The 12,603-nt window shown below is 40.4% G+C and overlaps 2 pseudogenes; both read right to left on the reverse strand.

Moving 5' to 3' along the window:
- Nucleotides 1-2,768: 2,768 nt before the first annotated feature.
- On the reverse strand, nt 2,769-8,980 carry LOC133095733 (cytochrome c oxidase subunit 2-like; annotated as a pseudogene).
- A 289-nt stretch (nt 8,981-9,269) lies between these two features.
- LOC133095734 (ATP synthase subunit a-like) lies at nt 9,270-10,176 on the reverse strand (annotated as a pseudogene).
- Between the last annotated feature and the right edge of the window lie 2,427 nt (nt 10,177-12,603).

Genomic DNA, 12,603 nt, shown 5'->3' on the forward strand with positions numbered 1-12,603 from the left:
CATCTTTTCATGGAGCATTGTCTTTAGGTTATTTGTTTGGGATGCTCAGAGTAAAGGTACAATAAAAGGAGAGCAATCTCTAAGCTGAAGAGAAGAAATATCATAGCCACTAAGAAATTTTATGGAACACGGTAAGCGTGCCAATCCTATGGGGTCAAATCCGCACTGATAGACACTTGTTTTTTCTGTGTAAATATTTAATGGAGGTGGTCAGAATGCCATACATACAAGTAGTGAGGCTAGTGCTCTATTTGTGGTTCATGTCAGTATAAGATTTCTTCTTTCTTGGATTATACTGACACTGATTGGAAGTCAGTTGTACAATTTAATACTAAAAGAGTAAGATCCTCAATAATAAATAGATACGCAAAGGAATAGTCATACTATGTCTACAAAATGTCAATATCAGGCTGCAAAGTCAAAGTGGTGATTGGATGTAAAGTGAAATTTTAATTGGTGTAAGAAGCAGACGATTAGGAAAGTAGAACCAATCATTCCATGTCGGCCATGGAATCCTGTAGCCATGAAGAAAGTTGATCCATATACACCATCTGAAATTGTAAAAGGCGTTTTGTACTATTCTGAGGCTTGTAGAAGTGTGAAGTAAACACGCAGCGCAATTGTCATAGAAAGGGCTTGGAGCATATGTGTTTGGTTTCCTTCTATGAGGTTGTGAGAGGATCAGGTGATGGGTACCCCGGAGGCTAATAGGACTGAGGTGTTGAGGAGTGGTCCTTCTAGTGGGTTTAGAGGGCAGATGCCTGGGGTGGTCAGCATCCGCCTAGTTCAGGTGTGGGGTGAGGCTCGAGTGATGGAAGACTCAGAAAAAGCTGTTAAGAAAGAGGGCTTCTGAAATCATGAAGAGAATGAGTCCATATCAAAGTCATTTTTGAACAATTGGTACAGAATGGCCTTGGAAGGTGCTTTCTCGGATGATGTCTCATCATCACTGATATATTGTTAGAGTATTAGTAAGCCTTGTGCTATCAATAATATTGAATTAAACTGAAATCCTGTGACGAGGCCAGATGTTATTAGGAGGGCTGAAAGATCTCCTGTAAGGGGTCAGGGACTAGGATTTACCCTATGACATGCAGGGGTTTGGTGGGTCTGTGTGTTGTCATTTAAGTAGAGACTTAAAGTAAGTCCCCTACATACGGACCTCCAAGTTGCGAACTTTCAAAGATGCGAATGTGCATTTGCATGTCCAATCACGTAAGTTAGTTCACGTGTCTGGCGTACACTGTCACATGCCTGCATCCTCTACAGTTGTGCTTTTGTGTACTTTACTGTACAGTACTGTATAGAGTACAGTAGTACAGTGTCTTTATTTCAAGCCCAGGATGTCTGGAAGCAAGAGGGTGGATAGAATTGAATCCAGCAAGGAACCAGAACCTATGCCATCAATGTCAGGCGTGAGTGAAATTGCAGCTTGCCCTCCGTCTCCTATTGCTGACGATCCTTCAGCTCTACCATCTCCCACCTCCTCTCCCTCCTCCAGGCAGTAACTCTTCTTGCCTGTTCACTCGATGCCAGCCCCTGTATGCCAGCTGTTGTACTGTACTACTGTACTTTTCAAGGTACTGTACTGTAAGATTAAAAATGTTTTCTTTATTTTCTGTGTTTGTTTTTTATGTATTATTTGTGTGAAAAGTATTATAAACCTATTATAGTACTGTATAGCCGATTGTGTTAGTTGGGTACCAAGGCTAACTTTGGACTTATGAACAAATTGAACTTACGAACGTGCTCTTGGATCGGAACTTGTTCATATGTAGGGGACTTACTGTACTATTAGGGTGAATATGTAAGCTTGAATTAGGGGGAGAACAAATTTGAGGATCGTGAGATAAGAATAATGACTGTCATAAGGGCTGTGGTGGTCCTAATATTGAATAGTGCTAGAGTTGCCCCTCTGATTCAATGAATTAGTAAGTGACCTGCTTTAATATTGGCTGTTAACCATATGGCTAAGGCTATTGGTTGCCAAAATAGGCTTATAGTTTTGATGATGACTAGCACAGGGATAAGAGGCACTGGGGATTCCTTGTGGTAGAAAATAGGCAAGGGGACTTCCCTGGTGGCTCAGTGGTTAAGAATCTGCCTGCCGAAGCAGGGGACACGGGTTTGATCCCTGGTCCGGGAAGATCCCACATGCTGCAGAGCAGCTAAACCCATGCGCCACAACTACTGAGCCTGTGCTCTAAAGCCCGCGAGCCACAACTACTGAGCCTGCGTGCCACAACTGCTGAAGCCTGCGTGCCTAGAGCCCATGCTCTGCAACAAGAGAAGCCACCGCAATGAGAAACCCGCACACCGCAACGAAAGCCCCCGCTTACTGCAACTAGAGAAAGCCCATGTGTAGCAATGAAGACCCAACACAGCTTAAAATAAATAAATAAAATAAATAAATTTATATTAAAAAAAAAGAAATGATGCGGTTATGGATTCGTGGGTTAGGAGTGAGGAGTACAATGCTTGGGACTAGAGCAATGAAGATAGCAATAGGAAGTCCTGTTATTGTTGGGGTAATGAAAGAGGCCAATACATTTTCATTCATTTTGTTTCTCAAGGGGTGGATTGTTTTTGTGTTTGAGTGAGTTGTAGTTCTGGGTTTAAGTGATAAACATAGTTTGAAATGTTTCATTGGAATATAATAAATACGGCTAGAATGATGAAATAGTAATGAATCGTGCTGATGTCTCTAGTTGTGGCATATCATTAAGGGGAGTTTTAAACTCTCGTCTTTAACTTAAGTTTCATGCAGTTTAGCTTCTTAATGAATTTATGATATTGTTGCAGATCAATTTCTTGAAATACTTTAGTGGAACTAATTCGAAGATGATAGGTATGAAGGTGTGATTTGCTCCACAGATTCCTGAGCACTGTCTGGCTGTGTTGATATAAGGGTTGTTTGGTTTCAGCATCCTGGAGTAGCATCTCTTTTTAGGCCCAATGAAGGCCCAGCTCATGAGTGTAAAACCTCTTCAGAAGAGGTTAATGTTCACATTGTCACTTCTATGGGTAGAACTACTCGGTTATCTCCTTCTAACAATCGCAGTTCTCCTGGCTTTAGGTCTGAGGCAGGGATCACAGAGGAGTCAGAATTTAAAGCTTCATAATCTGTGTAGTCGTAACTCCAGTCTCATTGGTGCCCTAGAGTTTTTACAGTCAGAGAAGGATGATTGATATAAAGAAGTCATAAGGATGCCAAGGCAATTAAGATTGGGATGATGGCTGTTAAATTGTTCAGATTGTTTCGACTTCTTGTGCATCTCTTGTGTTTGTATGTGTTAGTTTAGTCGTTAGTATGAGTGAAATAATATAAAGAACCAAAGAGCCAATGAAAAATATGATGATTCGGGACTTCCATGGTGGTCCAGTGGCTAAGACTCAGCACTCCCAATGCTGGGGGCCAGGGTTCAATCCCTGGTCGGGGAGCTAGATCCCGCATGCTACAACCAAGAAGTCCGCATGCCGCAACTAAGAGTCCACATGCCGCAACTAATGTCCCGAATGCCGCAAATAATATTCTGCATGCAACAACTAAGACTCGGTGCAGCTTACGTAAATAAGTAAATTTTAAAAAAAAGATGATTCACGTGTGATCATGGAAATGTAGGAAGCTCTTCTATCATGGGTGATGTTGCATCTTGAAAGCCTAGTTGAAAAGGATATGCCATGGAGAGGGGTAGGGCTTTCACCTATAATTTAACTTGGACAAAGTTATGTACTTTTTACCAATATCTCATTTATTGAGAAAGACATAATGGTTATGGTATTGGCTTGAAACAGTAGAAGAGGGTTTGGTTCCTTCCTTTCCTAGTTTTCTTTTTTTTTTGTGGCTGCGTTGGGTCTTAGTTGCAGCACACGTGATCTTTGAGGCATGTGGGATCTTTTCGTTATGGTGCGTGGTATGCTCGGGTTTCTCTCTAGTTGTGGCATGTGGGTTTTCTCTTCTCTAGTTGTGGTGCGCAGGCTCCAGAGCGCACGGGCTCTGTAGTCTGTGGCACACAGGCTCTCTCGTTGAAGCTCGCGAACTAAATAGTTGTGGCTTAGTTGCCCCGGGGCATGTGGGATCTTAGTTCCCTAACCAGGGATTGAACCCGCGTCCCCTGCACTGGAAGGTGGATTCTTTACCACTGGACCACCAGGGGAGTCCCCTAGTTATTTTATTTTATTTATTTATTTGGCCGTGCCGTACATCATGTGGGATCTTAGTTCCCCAACCAGGGATCGAACCCACGCCCCCTGCAACGGAAGGGCAGAATCTTGACCACTGGACTGCCAGGGAAGTCCCTTTCCTACTTATTTTAGACTGACATAAGTGGGTTCTTCAAATGTGTGATATGGTGGAGGGCATCCATGTAATCACTCTAAGTTTGGAGTGGTTACATCTACTGATGAGACCGCTTGTTGTGATGCAAGTGCTTCTCAGATGATGAAAATTATTAGTATGACTGCTGTAACTGAAATGCAGGAACCTATTGATGAAATGGTATTTCACGTTGTATATGCGTCAGGGTAGTCAGTATATCATTGTGGTATTCCAGATAAACCGAGGAAATGTTTTGGGAAGAAGGTTATATTTATGCCTACAATATAATTCACAATGGATTTTTTCTCCTACTGAATTGAGTGTATAAGCTGAGAATAGCGGGAATCAGTTGCACAAAGCCTCCTATGGTGGTGAAGACCACTGCTAATGCATAGTGGGAAAGTGCAACTCCATAGTGTGTGTTGAGAAGGACAGTATCTAGGGATGAGTTGGCTCTAACAATTCCTGTTAAACCATCTACTGTAAAAGGAAAAGAAATCCTAGGGCTCATAATATAGCGGGGGATCATTTGATGTTACCTCCGTGAAGAGTGGCTAATCAGCTAAATTCTTTTTTTTTTTTTAAATATGTAGTATGGTTGTGTGTGTATATGTGGCTTTTTTTTAAAAATTAATTAATTTATTTATTTATTTTTGGCTGTGTTGGGTCTTCGTTTCTGTGCAAGGGCTTTCTACAGCTGTGGCGAGCGGGGGCCACTCTTCATCGCGGTGCACGGGCCTCTCACTGTCGCGGCCTCTCCCGTTGCGGAGCACAGGCTCCAGACGCGCAGGCTCAGTAGTTGTGGCTCACGGGCTTAGTTGCTCTGCGGCATGTGGGATCCTCCCAGACCAGGGCTTGAACCCGTGTCCCCTGCATTGGCAGGCAGATTTCTAACCACTGCGCCACCAGGGAAGCCCCAGCTAAATTCTTTTACTCCCGTGGGAATAGTGATAATTGAAGTAGCTGATGTAAAGTATGATTGTGTATCAGCATCTGTACCTACTGGTATAGATGGGCTCATGACTTAAAAGGTCAACAAACATATTAAAAGATGCTCAAGCTCAAATGTACATGTATTTGACTGTGTTAGGGCCTCAGACGCCGTAGCTGAGGTGAAGCATCCCCCAAATTTAAAAAATACTGAATGGGGGGACTTCCCTGGTGGTCCAGTGGTTAGGACTCAGCACTTTCACTGTCGTGCCACAGGTTCAGTCCCTGGTCGGGGAACTAAGATCCCACAAGCTGCAAGGTGTGGCCAAAAAAAAAAAAAAAAAAAAAAGTGGGAGGGATCCTACTACTGTGTAGAATAAGAAATAAAGTCCTGCATCAGTCATTCTGTTGGACTATATAATCGGGTAATGATAATAAGTGTTGCAACTAGTGTTGCTTCAAATAAAATGTAAACTAGGATTCGTTCTATGGCAGTCATTTTTTTTTTTCTGGGAAACATTTTATTTTATTAATTTTTATTGGAGTATAGTTGCTTTACAATGTTGTGTTAGTTTCTACTATACAGCAAAGTGAATCCGCTATGCGTATACATATATCCCCTCTTTTTTGGATTTCCTTCCCATTTAGGTCACCACAGAGCATTGAGTAGAGTTCCCTGTGCTATACAGTACATTTTCATTAGTTATCTATTTTATACATAGTATCAGTAGTATATATATGTCAATCCCAATCTCCCAATTCATCCCACCCCTCCTTCCCCCTTGGATCCATATGTTTGTTTGCTACGTCTGTGTCTCTATTTCTGCTTTGCAAATAAGATCATCTATACCATTTTTCTAGATTCCACATATATGCATTAATATATATGTTTTTCTCTCTCTGACTTACTTCATTCTGTATGACAGTCTCTAGGTACATCCACATCTCTACAAATGACCCAATTTCATTCCTTTTTACAGTTGAGTAATATTCCATTGTATATATGTACCACATCTTCTTTATCCATTCCTCTGCTGATGGACATTTAGGTTGCTTCCGTGTCCTGGCTATTGTAAATAGTGCTGCAGTGAACATCAGGGTGCATGTGTCTTTTTGAATTATGTTTTTCTCTGGTTATATGTCCAGTAGTGGGATTGCTGGGTCATATGGTAGTTCTATTTTTAGTTTTTTAACGAACCTCCATAGTGGCTGTATCAATTTACATTCCCACCAACAGTGCAAAAGGGTTCCCTTTTCTCCACACCTTCTCCAGCATTTATTGTCTGTAGATTTTTTGATGATGGCCATTCTGACCAGTGTGAGGCGATACCTCATTGTAGTTTTGATTTGCATTTCTCTAATAATTACTGATGTTGAGCATCTTTTCATGTGTTTGTTGGCTCTCTGTATGTCTTCTTTGAAGAAATGTCTATTTAGGTCTTCCACCCATTTTTTGATTGGGTTGTTTGTTTTTTTGATATTGAGCTGCATGAGCTGTTTGTATATATTTGGAGATTAGTCCTTTGTCAGTTGTTTTGTTTGCAAATATTTTCTCCCATTCTGAGGGTTGTCTTTTCATCTTGTTTATGGTTTCCTTTGCTGTGCAGAAGCTTTTAAGTTTAATTAGGTCCCATTTGTTTATTCTTGTTTTTATTTTCATTATTCTAGGAGGTGGGTCAAAAAAGATCTTGCTGTGATTTATGTCAAAGAGTGTTCTGCCTATGTTTTCCTCTAAGAGTTTTATAGTGTCTGGTCTTATATTTAGGTCGTTAATCCATTTTGAGTTAATTTTTGTGTATGGTGTTAGGGAGTGTTCTAATTTCATTCTTTTACATGTAGCTGTCCAGTTTTCCCAGCACCACTTATTGAAGAGGCTGTCTTTTCTCCATTGTATATTCTTGTCTCCTTTGTCATAGATTGGGTGACCATAGGTGCGTGGGTTTATCTCTGGGTTTTCTATCCTGTTCCATTGATTTGTATTTCTGTTTTTGTGCCAGTACCATACTGTCTTGATTACTGTAGCTTTGTAGTATAGTCTGAAGTCAGGCAGCCTTATTCCTCTAGCTCCAGTTTTCTTTCTCAAGATTGCTTTGGCTATTCCGGGTCTTTTGTGTTTCCATATATGGTAGTCAATGTTAAGATTAGAAATATTTGTTATTTTACTAGTATGGTGATGTACAGTTTTTTCTGGGTTAGGGATTCTTTGGACAGGTGGGATTGGCTGGCTAGAAGTATGAGTGGCAAAAGTCGTGTTGTTAAAGCTACTAGTGATGCTGATAGGGAGTCAGAGAAAAAAACTAGTGAAGAGTTGAGGCTATAATCATTAAATTGGCTGAGAAGAAGTAGGCTTATTCAACTAATCAGTAAGCTATGGGCGATAGGGTTACTTCCTATTCTATTATTCTTTGATAATCCTGTTAGTGGTATTAATATAATTGTAAGGATAATGATTTTTGACATTGGAGAACGTTAAGATTTTGTACCTCTTTGGTGCCATGCGTGTGTGATACTATTGCTTATAGGGATAGTCCAAGTGCAGCTTTGTAAGCTGCAAATACTAGTAGGACAATGGGTATTCTGCTAGAGTGAATTTAGAATTATTCTAAATAGTGTGTTTAGAATTTAGAATTATTCTAAATAGTGTGTTTAGAATTATTAGGGTTGCAAATAATTATTAGGTTGTTATAATGAATAGTGATAGTATTATTCCTTCTTGGCATAATATCTAGTGAGGATATTAGGTAATATTGGTACATTAGTAATCCTACAAGAGATACTGTACATGCTATAATAATATTTATATATATTAAAGGCACTTGATAATTATGAACTTAATCATAATCTAATGAGTTAAAATCCTTTATTGTAGCTTAAACTAATGATCATTTTCAGTTCATTCTAGTGCTTTTTGGGTTCATTCATAGGCCAGCCTTGTTGCTAGTAGTAAGGTTAGAAACAGAGCTATAATGAGCATTGTTTTTAGGTTATTTGTTTGGATGCTCAGAGTAAAGGTAAAAGGAGAGCAATCTCTAAGTCGAAGAGAAGAAATGTCATAGCCACTAAGAAAACTTTTCTGGAACAGGGTAAGCGTGCCGACCATATGGGGTCAAATCCACACTCATAGAGACTTGTTTTTTCTGTGTAAATATTTAATGGAAGGAGTCAGAATGTGATACATACAAGCAGTGAGGCTAGTGCTCTATTTGTGATTAATATCAGTATATGATTTATTATTTTTTGGATTATACCAACACTAATTGATTGAAAGTCAATTGAACGATTTAATACTAAAGAAAAAGCTCCTCATCAATAAATAGATACGCAAAGGAATAGTCATACTATGTCTACAAAATGTCAATATCAGGCCGCAAAGTCAAAGTGGTGATTGGATGTAAAGTGAAATTTTAATTGGTGTAAGAAGCAGACGATTAGGAATGTAGAACCAATCATTCCATGTCGGCCATGGAATCCTGTAGCCATGAAGAAAGTTGATCCATATACCCCATCTAAAATTGTAAAAGGTGTTTTGTACTATTCTGAGGCTTGTAGAAGTGTGAAGTAAACACGCAACACAATTGTCATAGAAAGGGCTTGGAGCGTATGTGTTTGGTTTCCTTCTATGAGGTTGTGGCAGGCTCAGGTGATGGGTACCCCGGAGGCTAATAGGACTGAGGTGTTGAGGAGTGGTCCCTCTAGTGGGTTTAGAGGGCAGATGCCTGGGATGGTCAGCATCCGCCTAGTTCAGGTGTGGGGTGAGGCTCGAGTGATGGAAGACTCAGAAAAAGCTGTTAAGAAAGAGGGCTTCTGAAATCATGAAGAGAATGAGTTCACATCGAAGTCCTTTTTGAACAATTGGTACAGGATTGGCCTTGGAAGGTGCTTTCTTGGACGATGTCTTGTCATCACAGTTATATTATTAGAGTGTTAGTAAGCCTGGTGCTAATAATAGTACTGAATTAAACTGAAATCCTATGACAAGGCTGGATGTTATTAGGAGGGCTGGAAGAGCTCCTGTAAGGGGTCAGGGACTAGGATTTACTCTGACATGCAGGGGTTTCGTGGGTCTTTGTGTGTTGTCATATACGTAGAGACTTACTAGTAGGGTGAATATGTAAGTGTGAACTAGGGGGACAGCAAATTCGAAGATTGTGAGTAGGATAAGAATAATGACTGTTGGGACTTCCCTGGTGGTCCAGTGGTTAAGAATCCTCCTTTCAATTCAGGGGACGCAGGTTTGATCCCTGGTCGGGGAACTAAGATCTGACATGCCGAGGGGCGACTAAACCCGCGAGCTCTAGAGCCTGCGTGCCACAACTAAGACCCGATGCAGCCAAATAAATATTAAAAAAAAAAAAAGAATAATGACTGTCATAAGGGCTGTGGTGGTACTAATATGCAGTAGTGCTAGAGTTGCCCCTCCGATTCAATGAATTAATCAGTGACCTGCTCTAATATTGGCTGTTAAGGCTACTGGTTAACTAAATAGGCTCATAGTTTCAATGATGACTAGCACAGGGATAAGAGACACTGGGGTCCTTGTGATAGAAAATAGGCCAAGGATGCTTTGTTTTGTGGGGAAAACCAGGCATTACAGTTCCTGCTCATAGAGGGATTGCTAGACCTGAATGCATTGAGAGTTGTGTGGTGGGTATAAATGAAGGTGGTAGGGGTCTTAGTAAATTTGTTGACCCAATAAATAGAATGAGTGATTGAAGTATTCATATTCAGGTCTGTCCTCTGTGATTATGAATGGCCATTATTTGTTTTGATGTGCATTGGACTCGTCACTGTTGAGTAAAAATGATACGGTTGTGGGTTCGTGGGTTAGGAGTGGGGAATACAATGCTTGGGACTAGAGCAATGAAGATAGCAATAGGAAGTCCTGTTATTGTTGGGGTAATGAAAGAGGCCAATACACTTTCATTCATTTTGTTTCTCAAGGGGTGGATTGTTTTTGCATTTGAGTGAGTTTTAATTCTGGGTTTAAGCGATAAACGTAGTTTGAAATTTTTCATTGGACTATAATAAGTAGGGCTAGAATGACTGATGAAATAGTAATGAATCTTGTTTATGTCTCTGATTGTGGCATATCATTAAGGGGAGATTTAAACTCCCATCTTTTTTTTTTTTTATTTATTTATTTTATTTTTGGCTGCATTGGGTCTTCGTTGCTGCGCGTGGGCTTTTCTCTGGTTGTGGCGAGTGGGGCCTACTTTTTGCTGTGGTATGTGGGCTTCTCATGGCGGTGGCTTCTCTTGTTGCAGAGCATGGTTTCTAGGCACGTGGGCTTCAGTAGTTGTGGCACGCAGGCTCAGTAGTTGTGGCTCGCAGGCTCTAGAGCGCAGGCTCGGTAGTTGTGGCGCACGGGCTTAGTTGCTCCACAGCATGTGGGATCTTCCCAGACCAGGGCTCGAACCCGTGTCCCCTGTGTTGGCAGGAGGATTCTTAATCACTGCGCCACCAGGGGAGCCCTATTTATTTATCTTTTGGCTGCGTCGGGTCTTAGTTGTGGCACGTGAGATCTTTCGTTGCAGTGCACAGGCTCTTTGTTGCGGTGCGCGGGCTTCTCTCTAGTTGTGGCACATGGGCTCTGTAGTTGCAGCGTGTGGGCTTGGTTGCCCCGTGGCATGTGGGATCTTACCAGCATCCCATGCATTGCAAGACAGATTCTTAACCACTGGACCACCAGGGAAGTCCCCATAGTGGTTCTTTTTTTTTTTTTTTTTGATTTGATATATGAATGTATTGTGAAATGAATGCCACAAAAATGTAAGTTAACACCTACATCCCTTCATATAATTACCCTTGTTTTGCATGTGGTGATAACATTTACGATCTACTCTCTTAACAACTTTAAAGTATATAATACAGTATTGCTAATTACAGTCACCATGCTGTACACGAGATACCCAGAACTTATTCATCCTATAGCTAGAAGTTTGTACCATTTGATCAACATCTCCCCACTTCCCCGACTCCCAGCCCCTGGCAACCGTCATTCTACTCTCTATTTCTATGAGTTAAATTTTTTTTTAGATTCCATATATAAGTGGGAACATACAGTATTTCTCTGTGTCAGACTTATTTCACTTAGCACAATGCCCTCATGGTCCATGCTGTCACAAAAGGCAGGATCTCCTTCTTTTTATGGTAGAATTATATAAATAAATATTCCACATTCTTTATCCATTTGTCTTTTAATGGATACTTAGGTTGTTTCCGTATCTTTCTATCTATTGTGAATAATGCTGCAATGAACATGAGTTGCAGATATCTCTTCAAGATAGTGGTTTCATTTCCTTTGGAGTTATACTCAGAAATGGAATTGTTGGATAATATTATATATTAGTTCTACTTTTAATTTTTTGAGGAAACTCCATACTATTGTCCATAATGGTTGTACCAATTCACATTCCCATCAACAGTGCACAAGGATTCCCTTTTCTCCACATCTATACCAACTCTTGTTATCACTTGTCTTTTTGATAGCCATTCTAACCGGTGTGACCCATAGTGGTTCTTTAATGAATAATTTGACTGCATCCACAATAGGTTGTAATAGGCCATATGGTCCAATGATGTTTGGTCCTTTTCAGAGTTGTATATAACCTAGTACTTTTTGTTCAATTAATGTAAGGAATGCTACGGCTAGAAGAACTGCAACAATGAGTATTAAGATATTAATTATAAACATTGTGTTAGGGAGAGGAGTGGAACCTCTGATTATAAAGGTTTAAGTTTTATGAAGTTACCGGGCTCTGTCACCCTAACAAACCCTTTTCTTGAGTAATTAGGAATTAATTAAATTAAGATTATATAATTTTTTTTTTTTTTTTTTGGGCTGCGCCACACGGCATGTGGGATCTTGGTTCCCTGACCAGGGATCAAACCCACACCCCCTGCATTGGAAGCACAGAGTGTTTACCACTGGACCACCAGGGAAGTCCCTATATCATTAATTATTTTAAGGCACTTTTATAAAGTAGGCTTTATTTCCCTTGCCCTTTCAAACTGGGAAAAATATAGAGTAGATAGAAACCGACCTGGATGACTCCTGTCTGAACTCGGATCAAGTAGGACTTTAATCGTTGAACAAACAAATCTTTAGTAGTGGTTACACCATTGGGGTGTCCTGATCCAACATCGAGGTTGTAAACCCTATTGTCAATATGAACTCTAGAATACGGTTGTGCTGTTAGCCCTAGGGTTACTTGTTCTATTGATCAATTTTTTTGGATCAATAAATGATAAATTATTTTGACTAGTAGGTCTAGATTTTAATCACTCGGAGGCTTTTTTGTTCTCTGAGGTCACCCGGACCAAAATTGTTAACCCACATGAAATTTTTGTTGTCC

This window comes from Eubalaena glacialis, chromosome 7 (genome assembly GCF_028564815.1).
Source record: "Eubalaena glacialis isolate mEubGla1 chromosome 7, mEubGla1.1.hap2.+ XY, whole genome shotgun sequence".
Lineage (NCBI taxonomy): Eukaryota > Metazoa > Chordata > Mammalia > Artiodactyla > Balaenidae > Eubalaena > Eubalaena glacialis.